This window comes from Myotis nattereri (genome assembly GCF_964212035.1).
Source record: "Myotis nattereri genome assembly, chromosome: 3".
Taxonomy (NCBI): Eukaryota; Metazoa; Chordata; class Mammalia; order Chiroptera; family Vespertilionidae; genus Myotis; species Myotis nattereri.
The window spans coordinates 78,440,317-78,454,999 of record NC_138077.1 but is presented as its reverse complement, the minus strand read 5'-3'; the positions used below and the strand labels follow the sequence as shown (position 1 = coordinate 78,454,999).

The following is a 14,683-nucleotide window of genomic DNA, read 5'->3' as shown; positions in this document are numbered from 1 at the left end:
GAAGGAAAAGGTACTGTGTCTAAAGAACATCCCAAGCTGCCCTAGGTGGGTATCTCAGTTGGTTAGAGCCCCATCCCAATACCCCAAGGTTGTGGCCCTGGTTAGGAAACATACAAGAATCAGCCAATGATGCACAAATAAGTGGAACAACAAATAAATGTTCTCTCTCTCTCTCTCTCTCTCTCTCTCTCTCTCTCTCTCTCTCTCATCAATTGATCAATAAATAAATTAATTAATTAAAAACAAACACCCCCAGCTAAAACATTGAAAGGCTTGCAGTGACCATAGGCTCAGGTGGGAGAGTAAAAAGAAAGTCAGCAACGTGAAATGGCAGAAAAAAACATCAAAGACCCGGGGGGGAGGGGGGGGGAATTCTCTGGATTTTTTAGCAGAAAAAATATTTCCCTAATGAAAACCACACTTGAGGGATGTTGTTATAAAAGGTGCATGGGCAGGAATAGTGAGCTTAGGTAGAAGATTTTTATAAGAACATAGTGACATTATTTTATGTTTAAAGCAGAAGAGCCCTGCCCACCAAATCTGTAAAAACAGGTGTGTGTGTGCGTGTGTGTGTGTTTGCTATAGATGGGCCCGATTTGTCCTCCAAGAAACTCAGTGTCTGGAAAACATTTATAGGTACTTAATGATCAGAAAATACACACATCTCCTAACATCCTGCTTATGAAAACCCTGATTATTTCTAACTTATTTGTAGCATAGCTGGGATCTAAGAAGAGTGATTAACTAACTTATTTTGACATTTCCCTAAAATATTCTATTGGAAATATTTAGGCCAGCACCATAGAAGGTGCCACTTTTTTTTTTTTTTTAATAAGAGTCTATGTGAGTCAAACTGACAAGCTATGCCAGGGAACAAGATCTTGAATGCTCCAGAATGTGCTGCTTATATTAAAATAATAAAATAACACAAATAAAGTAAAAATTATATAGCATAAAAATAAAATACATGAACCCTCATACACTGCTGGTGGGAATGCAGACTGGTGCAGCCACTATGGAGAACAGTATGGAGTTTCCTCAAAAATTTAAAAATGGAATTTACATTTGACCCAGTAATCCCACATCTAGGACTATATCCCAAGAAAACAGAAACGCCAATCAGAAAGAATATATGCACCCCTAAGTTCATAGCAGCACAATTTATAATAGCTAAGATTTGGAAACCGCATAAGTGCCCATCAGCAGATGAGTGGATCAGAAAACTGTGGTACATATACACAATGGAATACTATGCTGCTGTAAAAAAAGAAGGAAGTCCTACCATTTGCAACAGCATGGATGGAACTGGAGAGCATTATGCTAAGTGAAATAAGCCAGTCAGAGAAAGATAAATATCACATGATCTCACTCATTTGTGAAATATAATGAGCAACATAAACTGATGAACTAAAATAAATCTAGAGACAGAGAATCATCGAACAAACTGTCAAACCTCAGAGGGAAGGCATGAGAGGGTGGGAAGTGGGGGGGGGGGGGAAGAGATCAACCAAAGGACTTGTATGCATGCATATAAGCATAACCAAAGGACACAGACAATAGGGGGATGGGGACATGTGCTGGGCGTGGGGGGAGGCGGGGGGGAGAAGCCACCAGGGAGAGATCAATGGGGGAAAAAGGAGACATATGTAATACTTTCAACAATAAAGAATTTAAATTTTAAAAATTAAATTAACTACTTTTATTCAAACCTGTGTACCCCTTTAGCAAGAGTTCTTCATGCTTTAAGTGATGGAGGAGGCAGAGATAAGGAAATATGCACATTTTCTATGCTCAGTAGAGCCAAAGAATAAAAAGAGATTAGAGATTTCTTTTCAAATTCCTTGACTCCTTTTTATGGTTAATATAAAGTTCATACAAATATAGATAATGTAATAATGTAATGTAATGTAATGTAATGTAATGTAATGTAATGTAATAATATGTAATAATGATCCTATATAAGTAAAAGTCTAATATGCAAATAGACCAAATGGCAGAACAACCAGTCGCAATGATGCGCACTGACCACCAGGGGGCAGATGCTCAACTTGGGAGCTGCCCCCTGGTGGTCAGTGTGCTCCCACAGGGGAAGCCCTGCTCAGGCAGAAGCTAGGCTCATGGCTGGCGAGCGCAGCGGCAGTGGTGGGAGCCTCTCCTGCTTCTGTGGCAGCAGTAAGGATGTCAGTCGGACATCCCTCAAGGGCTCCTGGACTGTGAGGACTGTAAAAGGGCGCAAGTTGAGCTGAGGGACTCCCCTCCCCATGTGCATGAATTTCATGCACCGGGCCTCTAATAATATAATAATTTCCAAATATCCACCATATTTTGACAGTAGTGTCCCTTATCTCCCAAAGATCATTTACAAGAGCATTCCTTTAACTTTTAGAATCTATCAAAATAAAAGTAAATTAGCCCTAGCCGGTTCGGCTCAGTGGATAGAGCGTCGGCCTGTACACCAAAAGGTCCTGGGTATGGTTCCTTGGTTCCCGTTACGGGCACATACCTTGGTTGCAGGCTCCTCTCCAATCAGGACTCTACTCTGGGCTCACACAGAAGACAAGCAATCTTTCTCTCTTCCACTCTCCCTAAAAATCAATGGAAACGTGTCCATGGGTGAGGATTAACCAAAACAATTTTAAATTAATTGCTGTGACTGAAAAGCAGTTAAAAATCCATTCAGACTCTAGTTAAATCCCTTCATTGCTCTTGTCTAACTGCAACTGAATAACCCATTCTCCAATTTTTAAATGCAGTTTTATGACATTGTATTGTTTCTATTACATTATAATTATTATGCATTACATTATCTAAATTTTATATTAAATATAAAAAGAAGTCACAAATTTAAAAAGAAATCTCTAATCCCTTTTTATTATTTGGTTCTGAGCACAGAAAATGTACATATTCCCTTATCTCTGCCTCCCCTACCCCTTAATGCACCAAGGACTCTTGCTAAGGGGTGGACGGATTTGAATAAATACATTTAATTTAGTATTATTTCATTTATTACATTTTATATTATTTTATATTTTATTTGATTATGTAATTTTATTATTTTAATAAAAACAGCACCTTCTATGGTGCTGGCCTAAATATTTCCAATAGAATACTTCCTAAGAAGAAAACTCCACCAACCTGCCAGAAACAGTGGGCTGATAACCTCTCTGAGGACTCAAATCAGATAGGGCTGGGGGAGGAGTGGGGAGGTGGGCAAGAAAAAACAAATCTAAGAGGCACAGCCTTTACATATTTAGGGTTTTAAAGATATGAATCAGAATATCTCTATTAACCAAGAGGATGCCTCCTGGAGACATTTTTCTTCCTCAGAAACATTGTCACCAGGAGTCTCCCCGAGAGCCTGCAGCCGGCCCCTCTCTCGGGCCACCACCTCTCTCAGTTCCCTCAGCAGGCCTGGGCTTCTCCCCACTCCTCCCAGCTCTCCTAATCTTGCTGAGGAGAGCTTTTTACCTCAGGGCATGTTTGCATCTCCAACTAGGTTAAATGATACCTATTAGAACCAATAATAATAATAATAAGTGTTGGCTCTGGAGCAAAGCGAATCTCTGCCTACTCAAGGGCATGAAATTGTGTGCGTAAAGATGGCTGGGCGCTATTAAAGAGGGGATGATTTTGTTATTCACATTCTTGGCACACTTATTTCCTCAGTAATATAACCACAAACCTGACTAACCCAACTCAAATGATCATAAATTACAAATTATGAAAATGAATTGAAAGTTTACTGCATATGAAAACAAATTTGAGTATCCATCTGATGACATTTTCAGACCAGTTTCTTACTTGTCAGCATTAATACACTATAATATTTTCAAAAAGAAAGAAACTTTTCAAAAGCAGAAGCATTTTAATTAATATATACACATCCACAGGGATGAATTCACCTTTCACCTCTTTTCTCCAGTGGTAAAGCTTTCGGGATGAAAACCTGATCATTTTAACAGTTATAAAGATGATCATAGTACTTATAAAGATGTTATAACTGAGCTAATATATTAAGATTGTGAGTTAATCCATGGACATTGAATAAGTCATTTGGCAAATGTTTGCTCAATCTATAATGTTCTGGACAATGCACCAGATACAGGGGACACAAGGGTAATAAGATGAGACAGAATCACTGCCCTTTCAAATAGAAATGTGTTCCAGAGTTTATGCCACTACATCCATCAGTAAGAAACAGACACAAAAGCTGAAGGTGTGTTGTTGTTATATACAGGGTGGGGCAAAATAGGTTGGCAGTTGTGGGTACCTGAAGTATAGAGCTTATGCTTGTATTATTACTAAGTATTGCATTATTTTCCAAATGAACAACTGTAAACCTACTTTTGCTCCACCCGGTATAGTAGTGATGATAAGTATGTAAGTTAATAAAGGAACAGAGCATCTGGCTAAAGAATCTCAAAAACAATTTTATCTCTAAAGTGTGTACCAAGCTTCCCAGAGATTAATATACTAGTGATGATGAACTATCCTGGAATCAAAAAATAACTGATAAAATGCTGGGGTCGTCTCTTCATTTCTGATAAACCAGCACTATTAGGATTTATTGACGTGGACATAAACTTTCACGGTTTAAGAGCTACTGTGTGACTGCCAAGATCCTCTACAAAGACCAATGGAAATGAAATTTCACAGGCCTAGCACGTTCCCATGTGAAATATTATGAGTCCTGCCATGGCCACTGAAACTGTACTCTAAAAAGGCCATGAACCCCCCATAACCGAAGGCACAGAGGGCAGCCTGGGAGCGGGAGTGGGAGTTCAGGAAAAGGCAAGACTTTTGGATTATTTAGATGATCGCTTCTTGCAACAATCATTGTCTTGCAAAATATATCATCTATGATAGAGGGTTTTATGTATGAAGATGACACTGAATATATGGATTTACTTCAGAGGACAAGAGGAACACTGTGGAGGGTCCTCTGAGACCTGCCTGCTTCTCTCTGTGGCTATGCCAGTGCCCTAGGAGGGAGGGAGAGAGAAAAGGAAACAGGAAAACACATTGGCCACTAGGTAAAGACTGAGTTAGTCTCTAATTAAAAATGCCCAGTGTCATCCCATTCTAATTAAAACACAATTCAAACTCCTTTCTAAGACTTGAAGGCTTCACATAAGCTGTCTCCTACCTACCTCACTGACTGCATCTCCGCCTCCCTCCCACTTTTGCACTCTTCTTCATCTAGTTCTTCAAACACTCCAAATTCATTCATGCCTCCGGCACTTCGCAGTTGCTGTTCCCTCTGCTAGAATGCTCTTCCTTCTGCTCTTCACTGGACTGGTTCCTTCTCACCAGTCACATCTCAGCAAATATCACCTCCTCAGAGAAGCTTTCTGATTGCCCTAAAGTAGCTACCCCAACCCCTTTCTAGTCCGCCCTGTGCTGTGTCTTCATAACACTCATTCTCTCGGAAAGGTGCTTTTTCACTTATTTGCGTCTTGTTTAATGGCTCCGTTAAACAAGTCTATAAGAGCAGGGGCTTTGTTTTGTTCAACACTGCACAGCCTAACCCCACAACCAGCACCTAGGACATCTGTGACATGGTGGATACTCAGTAAACTGGTTGAATCTCAAGTGCCACCTTATGGATGATCATACAGAAAAGTCACCCAGGATCCACTGGAAAACCACTTCCTGCTCCCTTGGCAGGCCCACCTCCCAGCACAGTGACTGTGACCCACAGCCATACCAACTCCACACCTGCTTCTGCAACCCAGGGAAGGCGAGGGCGACCCTGCTTCCCTCCGGAGACTCTCCAGCTTGCTTGCCATCTCCTTATCTGGAGGCCTTATTCTCCTCATCTCCTGCAGATCTTTCCACTGTGGGAAAGCATTGTTTAAAGGACCCTTCAAAGACCACCATTACATGCTACGGAATAAAATGATGCCATCTGCACACTGAATCTGAGGCATAAGGGGGAAAAGAGAGAACAGGTAAGAGAACCTTTTCACTCAGTTTTCCAGTGTTTATGACAAGGTTGGCTGCTCTCCTTCCCTTTGTTCCCGGTGGTCCAGGAAGAGGAAAGCGCCTGGCTAGGTTCAGAAGGTTGTGGCAGTGAACACTAGGTTGGCGATCCCCCCTGGATACGCTCTCCAAGAAAAAGATACATGAACAAGGGAAAGAGACCCAGATCCTACTGCTCCTTACTCCTTTTATCCTCATAACCTCACTCCAGAATCTCATCCCTTCCTATCCCCGTAGCATGGCAGCCAAGATCCTGACCAAGCCAAGACACTGCTGATTCCCATGATGAGGAACTGTGCTTCTGACACCCTGATATGAAACCAAAAAGACAGTTCCTACCAGAACCCTGTAAGGTCTAATGCACACATTCTATCCCACACATCAAGCTTGCTCCAAATCAAATACATTCTTATGTTTAATCCATAAGGATTTACTTGGAAATTGTGCTGTTATCCACTGTAGTTGGGGTTCGCAACTACAGGAGAGGTTCCTGTTATCTGTGAGGGTGAGGATGTAGCCCTGGGAAGAATTCTCCCAGACAAGAAGAATAAATAGGCACTTCAGTGAAACTGTATCCAGAATGAAAAGATCTTTTGGAACACAACCCACTGGAGATGACATATACTCCTGAATTTGTCCTGACAGAGCACACCGAAGTGGTGTGGCAAAAAGGCAGAGAAGACAGAAAATACCTAATTGATGAAAGTCCGAAGCTGTCGGGAGGAAAGGCGAAGTATGCAGACCACCAATGGAAGAAGCCCTGCCTCAGGTGTAATGAAGACGTATGTGCTGATCAGAGGGTAGGGAAGTTGAATGTGTAAGGCAAAGGAGAAAGATATGCACACAGAACGAAAGAATTTGTGAGCAATGTAGCCCATGGAGGCTTCTGGACTGGTACAGGGCACAGGTGAAGCAGACCTTCATGGGATCTATTCTAAGTCACTTAACCTAGGGCAGTCTCGGGTTTTTAACTATAAAATGGGACTAAGCATTCCTGTCTTCTAGTGTTGTTGGGAAGATTTGATAAAATAGCTTATGTGAACACACTGGGGATCACAGTGGGTGCCACGGGAGTTTCGTGCTTTCTTCACCTCCTTGATAAGTATAGCCTGGAATGCGTGTTAAACAGATCTCTGGTCCCAGCCTTGGGTGGAATTGATTTCCGTGGAAGTCAAGTGGTAATCTGTATGGTTAGCAAATGAAGCTTATCAGAGAAATTTGGGAAACAGCATATGTCATTTCTCCCCCACAATGTTCCACATGCCGTGGAATACAGATCTCCAACAGAAGAAAACGGCTGCCACTAAGAATTCAGTGGTTCTCAACCTTCTGGCCCTTTAAATACAGTTCCTCATGTTGTGACCCAACCATAAAATTATTTTCGTTGCTACTTCATAACTGTAATGTTGCTTCTGTTATGAATCGTAATGTAAATATCTGATATGCAGGATGGTCTTAGGCGACCCCTGTGAAAGGGTCGTTTGACCGTCAAAGGGGTCGCGACCCCCAGGTTGAGAACCGCTGCACTAAGTGCTGGAATGAGAAAACTTGAGAGTTACAATTTTCACAAAAGACACACTGCTGTCCTTTAATGATATGTCTCATAATGGCATTATTCTGCCAGTACTGTCCCTTTCTGAGCCTCAAAGGTTGTTTGTTTGTTTGTTTTTATTGATTTGGGGTATAAGAACAAATTGAATATTTCCCCAAAATCTGAAACACAGTCCAGAGAGCAGTTTCACTTTATTGAGCCATTATAAGGCAACGGTGCAATCTGGGACTGTGACCAGAAGGTCACATATCCAGGCCTGCGTCCACCGGAGACCTGGAGGTCAGTGTGGACATGAGGCCTTGGGGCGCCACAGCGCAGAGCTTCTGGCCGGCCCGCAGCTCCCCACAAGCTGCCTCCTCACAGCGCAGGGACCTTCCTCTCAGCACCGGCGACTTCTTTCGCAGCCGCAGCGCGCGCGGCTGCTGACACCCCGGCATTCACGTTAGTGTTCTCAGGCCCACTCCCACCCAGTTTTTAAATATTGCCTTTGAACAGCAAACACCAGACCTCCCGCTCCCAGCCACTCTCTCTGCCCTTCCTACTGAAGACCATAAAGGAAGGAACACTGGGTGGGTTTGTTTTTAGTTTCTGGAAATCAGCTGATATAATTTATCGTTAAAGGCAAAATAACAGCACACAAGGAACGGGGCTGAGATCTCGGCCTCAAAGTGGCAAGTTACTGCTCCCTTATCTTGAGAACGAAGGGCTGCCTGCGGGAACCCTGCAGTTGTCCTACCGCCACCCGCTCCCCAAAACTGCCTCGGAGCTCGCTTTGTTAGGTCTAGTTCTATTGTGGCGGGAAGAAGGGTGTCTGGGAATTTTTTTTAAGGTTAAAGACCAGAACCTTGCACTCGCCCCTGCTCCTGTACAGACCTTCTACAAAAGAACAATAGTGAGCGAGGGACCCATCGCCCCTCGAGTGCCCAAGCTCCCCTGAAATTAGAAATAGGGCCCCGAGCAGGGTCCTCTCTGCTCTCGGCGCACCTCCGCCTGCCGGCGGGCTCCTCGCCTCTCCCGCCCTCCCGGGCTGGCACAGGGTTCCGAGCGCCCCGCCGGTGCCTCCCCGCGCCGCCACCCCCTAGACCCAAAATTGTGGGGCAGGGGGAAAGAACGCTTGCCACTTTCCAGAGCTTGGAGGGAGCGCAGAGGAGCAGTCGGCTCAGCGTGCCCCCCCCCACCCTCCGCTTCAGAGGCTGTAAAACCTGGGGATCTGGGCAGCCCAGACCCAGCCACTCGGACCAGCACCCCTAACCCCCTTCACCCCGCAACGCAAACCCACCGCGAGCAGCCAGGGAGAATTACCCGCCGAGGCCCAGGCGCAAGGACCGAAAACCGTGTGGGGTTCCGCGGCCCGGGTCCCGCTGCGCTCACTCCGCCGCCGCCGCTCGCTCCCAGCCGGCTGCTGCCTCTCCGCGGCGCCCGCAGCATCGGGCCGCCGAAGCGCGGCTTAGGGGCGGCGTGGGCACGACGCGACCCCCGGGACCTGGCCAGGGAGCAGGGAAGGGCGCAGTGCCGCCCGCAGGCCGGGCGCCCCAGCCGGAGCGCTGCCCTCCGCGCCCAGGTCCAGATGCCCGTCGCCTGCGCCGAGCGCCCCGGAGCCGCGGGGAAGCTCCTCCTGCTCCGCGGCTGGCGCCAGATGGGCGGTGGCCTCGGCCGCCCCCAAGTTCGCCGAGGAAGGTGCAATGCGGTGAGGGAGGCTGTGGGGCTCCGGTCCACCGGGGGAGGCGGGGCAGGAGCGCGGCCGAGCCCCTACCTTTTGGGCTGGGCGACACCGCCGCGCGCCCTCGCAGGGCGTTCCGCACGGGAAAATCACCGCGGAGAGAAGGCGGGCACAGCGGCGGGTGGCTTCAGGACAGGGTAAGAGGCTCAAGTTGCACAGCCAAGAAGACACTCCCATACCGCCCCGGTTTGTTTGGAAAGCTGCCCAGGAGAAGCAGAGGGGCAGCCGGGTACCCCCCGCCCCCCTTCCCCGCGGCTGGCAGGCGGCAGAAGTAAACACATTTGCTGGGCTCTAGCGGAGACTTCTGTGACACTGGGCGGAGCGGGCGTCCCTAGCCCATAGGGACGGGTGTTCAGGGAGCTCTAGAATTCATGGGCTCCACTCTTCAAGGGCAAATCTGTTGGTGCTTTTTATCTTTCGCAGATGTTATTTTAGGGAGAAGAACGAAGGTGGGGTGTGCATTTTAACAAGTAGCTCTCCCTTGAGAAAAACATACAACGTCCTCGTCCTCGGATTGCTCTGAATACTTTTTAAATTTCAGTGTGTGAGATAACTCATTACTAACAACATTCAATTAATAACTCCAGCCTTTGGACACTGAGCATCATAGTCACATGCTAACAAATGATTCCAGAGAGAAGAGGCACGGACTGGGGTGTGATTCAAAGCGGGCGCTGTGCCATGCACTGAAACCAAGTCCTTCTGCATTTTACAGCAGTCCTAGGAGGCAGCACTTGTTATTTTCCTAGTTTTAGTTAAAAACCAAACAAAAGAACACTCCCCCCCCCCCAAAAAAAAATAAACACAAAACTGAGAGCGTTCAGAAAATCCCTCCTAGTCCTTTTCCTGTCTTGAAGTTGCCTTTGAAGTAACACACACAGATATTGTCATCTTCAAGGTGGCTCCGGAGACATCAGGGTGGTGAAAAACGTTTAGGAAATTTGTCCTTCTGGGCCAGTTTTTCTTGAGGCTACTTTGCTCTTTTAGCTTCTCCTGAATTCCTTAGTATCCTTTCTCTCGTCGGTGATCTTCAGAGTAAACTACCGCGGAGCAGGAGCAACTTCCCCGCAGCTCCGGAGGCGCTCAGAGAAGTCGCCTGGTCTCTGGGCCCCAGCTCAGAGGGCTGCGCACCCCGCAGGCGGGCGCGGGGCCTTTGGGCGGGCCCTTCCCAGCTCCCAGGGCTGGGACTCAGCTACATATTTGCATATGTAAATAACCATCCTGTTGATTTCTCCAGGAGGGAATTATGAGTGCATGAAAAAGGAATTCAGGTTTCCCAGCAAGCTTATTTGAAACTTTATAAATGATAGTATCTCCATATTCTACTCGTCCTGTCCTGGCTTCACAGGTGTTAGCAGCCTAGTCTCAGGAGCCATATTTACTCCCCTTCTATCCAGGGGCTGGAAGCGTGGTGAGAGGGGGGGACTGGGGGTCAGTAAGTCCTCAGCACCTGAATGTGTAAAATATCTCTTTGGTGGAAGCCATAATTAAGAAATATAAAAGAAAATCATTGCAGCATATTATTTAAGATGGTTAATATCCAGAATATATAAAGGATTCCTATAGACCAGTTAAAAAAAAGACAGTCCATTTAAAAATAAGACCCTAGGCCAGTGGTCAGCAAACCATGGCTCTCGAGCCACATGCGGCTCTTTGCCCCTTTGAGTGTGGCTCTTCCACAAAATACCACATGCGGGTGCACACGTACAGTGCGATTGAAACTTCGTGGCCCATGCGCAGAAGTCGGTTTTCAGAAAGGAGATAGACAAAACAAGTGTGGATGGGAGAGTTGGAAGGGATCGACCTCAGCGAACGTACCTCAATCAGATTGAGGACGTTTTTAGCAAAGGCCAGCTTAGGAGTACCCTAAGGAAGTTAATAACAATGTACCTGCCTATATAGTTTAAGTTTAAAAAATTTGGTTCTCAAAAGAAATTTTAATCATACTGTTGATATTTGGCTCTGTTGACTAATGAGTTTGCCGACCACTGCCTAGGCTATAAAGCAAGCAATTCACAAAAGAAATACAAATAGTCCACAAATATGCACAAAGATTTTAGTGTCTTTTTATAACACTATTTAGGAAAATGTAAACAATGATGAGAAATCAGATGGACAAAAACTAAAAAGGCTAGTGAGATTAATGAGTTTTGTTGAAGGTATCAAGGAAACTATTGAAGGAAGTGTAAAGTGGTACTTCCTTTTTAGAGAACGATTTGGTGATTGCTATCAAATTTACAAGGTACTTTTGGGTTTGAATTTCAGAACCCTAATTAAGTTTCCTTAACTTTCTTCCTCTGAAGACAGTTTGACCTCATGCTGACAAGCAAGGTAGGAAAGAGGACAGGGAAGGAAAAGACAGGAACTCTCAGCAACTCCCTGCACAGAACGAACACACACACACACACACACACGCACACACACACACGCACACGCACACGCACACGCACACGCACACAATGACAGGGCTTCCTCAGGAGCTGGGGAGGGGGGCAATCTATGAAACGGCCCTGTCTTGGAGCAGCTTGCTCATTCTCTCATTCAGTCACGAGAGGAGTTAGAAGCCTGGACCCCTGTCCCAGCTCCTGGGTCCAGGAGAGAAGGGAGAAGTCCCACTCTCCCCTTCTGTCTGTGGAGATGCTCTGCTAATTTCTACTCCAGGACTGTGACTGACAATTCCATCAAAGCATTACAGATGACTTTATTCAGCCCATTTCTGTAAGTACCACGTTAGCTAACATCTTTGTCTCCTTAGCTGGTTTGCAGAGAGAGAGAGAGAGCTATACTATTTGACTTCATGGGAGTGTTTTTAGAGGATAGATCTCTAAAAGTGAATTACTGGGTAACACGTATGTGAACCTACACTCCAATAATTTCCTAATTTATTTTTATGTTCAGAAATTCACACTTTTAAAGGAAACTCTTTCCACGGCACTTCTGAAGCAGAGTGCAAGGTGGAGTCACCAGAGTGAGCTGTGAGTGGTACAAAAGCTTCCCTACATCTTCCAAACTCCAGTCTGCTACGAATGCATGTATCCTTCACACCAGCAGTTTGATTTTCTAGGAGTCCATCCTGTAGAAATAATTACATATAAACACAAAAATAGATATAGGATGGTCACAGCAGCATTGCTTTTTGGGGGAGGAACAAACTGTCCTCTAGCCTCAAGGTTCTTCTGGCTGGAATAATAGCCAAATAGACAGGAGACAGATTAGCAAGAGGAAATAACCAAATTTAATGCATACATATGTATGGGAACCCCATGTACACGAGAGAGTCAAAGACCCCACCTGCAGGAAAGGTTCAGAGATACAAAGGGAACATCGGTATGTAAGACATCCTGAGCTAGGGATGGGGTAAGGTGCCTCGGGAGTTTTGGCCGCTGTGGCTCAGTTGGTTGGGCGTTGTCCCGTGCACCAAAAGGTCTCTGGTTCAATTCCTGGTCAGGGCACATGCCTGGGTTGTGGAGATACCCAGTGAAGGAGGCAGCGGCTTGATATTTCTCTCCTTCTCCTTTCCTTTCTTTCTAAAATCAATAAAAACATATTTTTAAAAAGAAGAAGAGCAGAACTTTAGTAAATAGAAGTTTGCCCTGCCCTATAGGTAGGTTAAAAAAAAGTTATATCTGATAATCTCTTATGGCCTCTAGTTGAAATTCTTCTAGGTAGTAGGGGGTAGGGGGGAGCGGAATTCTCTCTTGAGCCTTCTGCTAAAAGTTGCCCTTAACTCAATACATTCTGCATACAGAGGCACATCTTAGGGTGACTCATTCTGAACCCCCACACTTGTAATTCTTAAAAACAGAAAAACAGTGCCCAGGAATACAGTGACTGATAAGATTATCCTACTATTTATTGAATACAGCTATTATAAATGTACATATACATATATTGGGATGATAGCTACTATATATTGGTTTTAGAAGTTCTACATTTAGGAAATATTTCCTGTGTGATTCATTTAGATCAAGCAGAAAAATAAAGAACCAGTTATATGTGTGGATGTTTTTGTGAAAACATAGGAAAAGGTTCTGAAGGCTACACACCAAAATGTTGACAGATATTTCTTCTACAGAGTGGAATTATAGGGGCGGAGAGGGAGTGAGGGAGGATTTTTGCTTTTTAAGTATTTCCAATAACTTGAGTTTTTTTATAGTGTACATGAATAACTTTTTAAGTTGTTTTTTTTTTTTAAGATGTGTTTGGGAAAAGAAAAGAAAAAACCCCAAAATGAAAACGCACCGGTGTTTTGGCAAAATTTTGAACTCTAACTTGGTGATTCCCTATCTGCATGCTCATCATCCTACATAATGCATTTTTTTCCAGTCAAGAGAGATAAAGATAGAAATACCAGGTGAAGACAAAACAAACTAAAACCCTTACAGCAACATTGAAAGAATAACAAAAAAATCTACATGAATCTTGTCTTTATTTTGCAGTGGGGAAAAACTCAGTGGGAAAGAAGCTTGAAGAAAAAGGTAAAACATTTTACTTCATAAGAGTTTGGAGTTTCTAAATGACAAAACAGACCAAGAAATAAAAAGACAAGCTGGAAAAAATATTTGCAACACATGGCAAATGTTTAATTTTCATATTATACCAAGAGCTCTTTGGGGGAATAATATAGAATGTAATAGAAAAATAGGCCAACTACATGGACAAGGAGCTCTCTGAAGAGAAAAATAATATAAACATTATTTATTTAAACAAATATGTATGCCTACTCTGTTTTAGGCACTGTTCTAAGTATATATGCAGCAGTAAAGGAAGAAAACAGATAATAATTCTTGCCCCCATGGAATTTTCATTCTAGTGGATTTGATGAGTCTTGACAAATCACATTTAAAGTTATGTATAACTTGCACGTATTGGTAAAAATTATGATTATTAAAACTAATTGTGGCCCTGGCTGGGTAGCTCAGTTGGTTACACAGTGGTCGGCAAACTGCGGCTTGCGAGCCACATGCGGCTCTTTGGCCCCTTGAGTGTGGCTCTTCCTAAGCCTTAGGAGTACCCTAATTAAGTTAATAACAATGTACCTACCTATATAGTTTAAGTTTAAAAAATTTGGCTCTCAAAAGAAATTTCAATCGTTGTACTGTTGATATTTGGCTCTGTTGACTAATGAGTTTGCTGACCACTGGTAGAGCATCATCTCCATATGTGAAGGTTGTGGGTTTGATCACCAGTTAGGGAACGTACAATAATGCATAAAAGTGGAACAACATATCAAAGTTTCTCTCTCTTTCTTCCTATCTCTCTAAAAATAAAAATTTTAAACTCTTTGTGGAGATACAGGTACTTTCCTGTGCTGTTGATGGGAGTACAGATTGATGCAGCATTTTTGGAGGATATTTTAGCAAAAACCATTACAACTTTAAACATTTATATACTTTGATGCAGAAATACCTCAAAAAGAAACTTCTGTA

The 14,683-nt window shown here is 44.1% G+C and overlaps 1 protein-coding gene across 5 annotated transcripts in view; it reads right to left on the bottom strand.

Moving 5' to 3' along the window:
* The window catches only part of ST3GAL6 (ST3 beta-galactoside alpha-2,3-sialyltransferase 6), an 85,696-nt gene extending 76,198 nt beyond the window's left edge, over window positions 1-9,498 (bottom strand). For 2 of the 5 annotated variants that reach the window (XM_081086716.1, XM_081086719.1), the window contains exons 1-2: window positions 8,814-9,119; window positions 2,504-2,585 (exon numbers count right to left, since the gene is read on the bottom strand). The gene's annotated coding sequence lies outside the window, so the exon portion shown is untranslated. Of the gene's footprint in view, window positions 1-2,503; window positions 2,586-8,813 lie in introns of all 5 variants that reach the window. The other 3 variants (XM_081086718.1, XM_081086717.1, XM_081086715.1) reach the window with 3 other exon arrangements.
* Window positions 9,499-14,683: the final 5,185 nt, after the last annotated feature.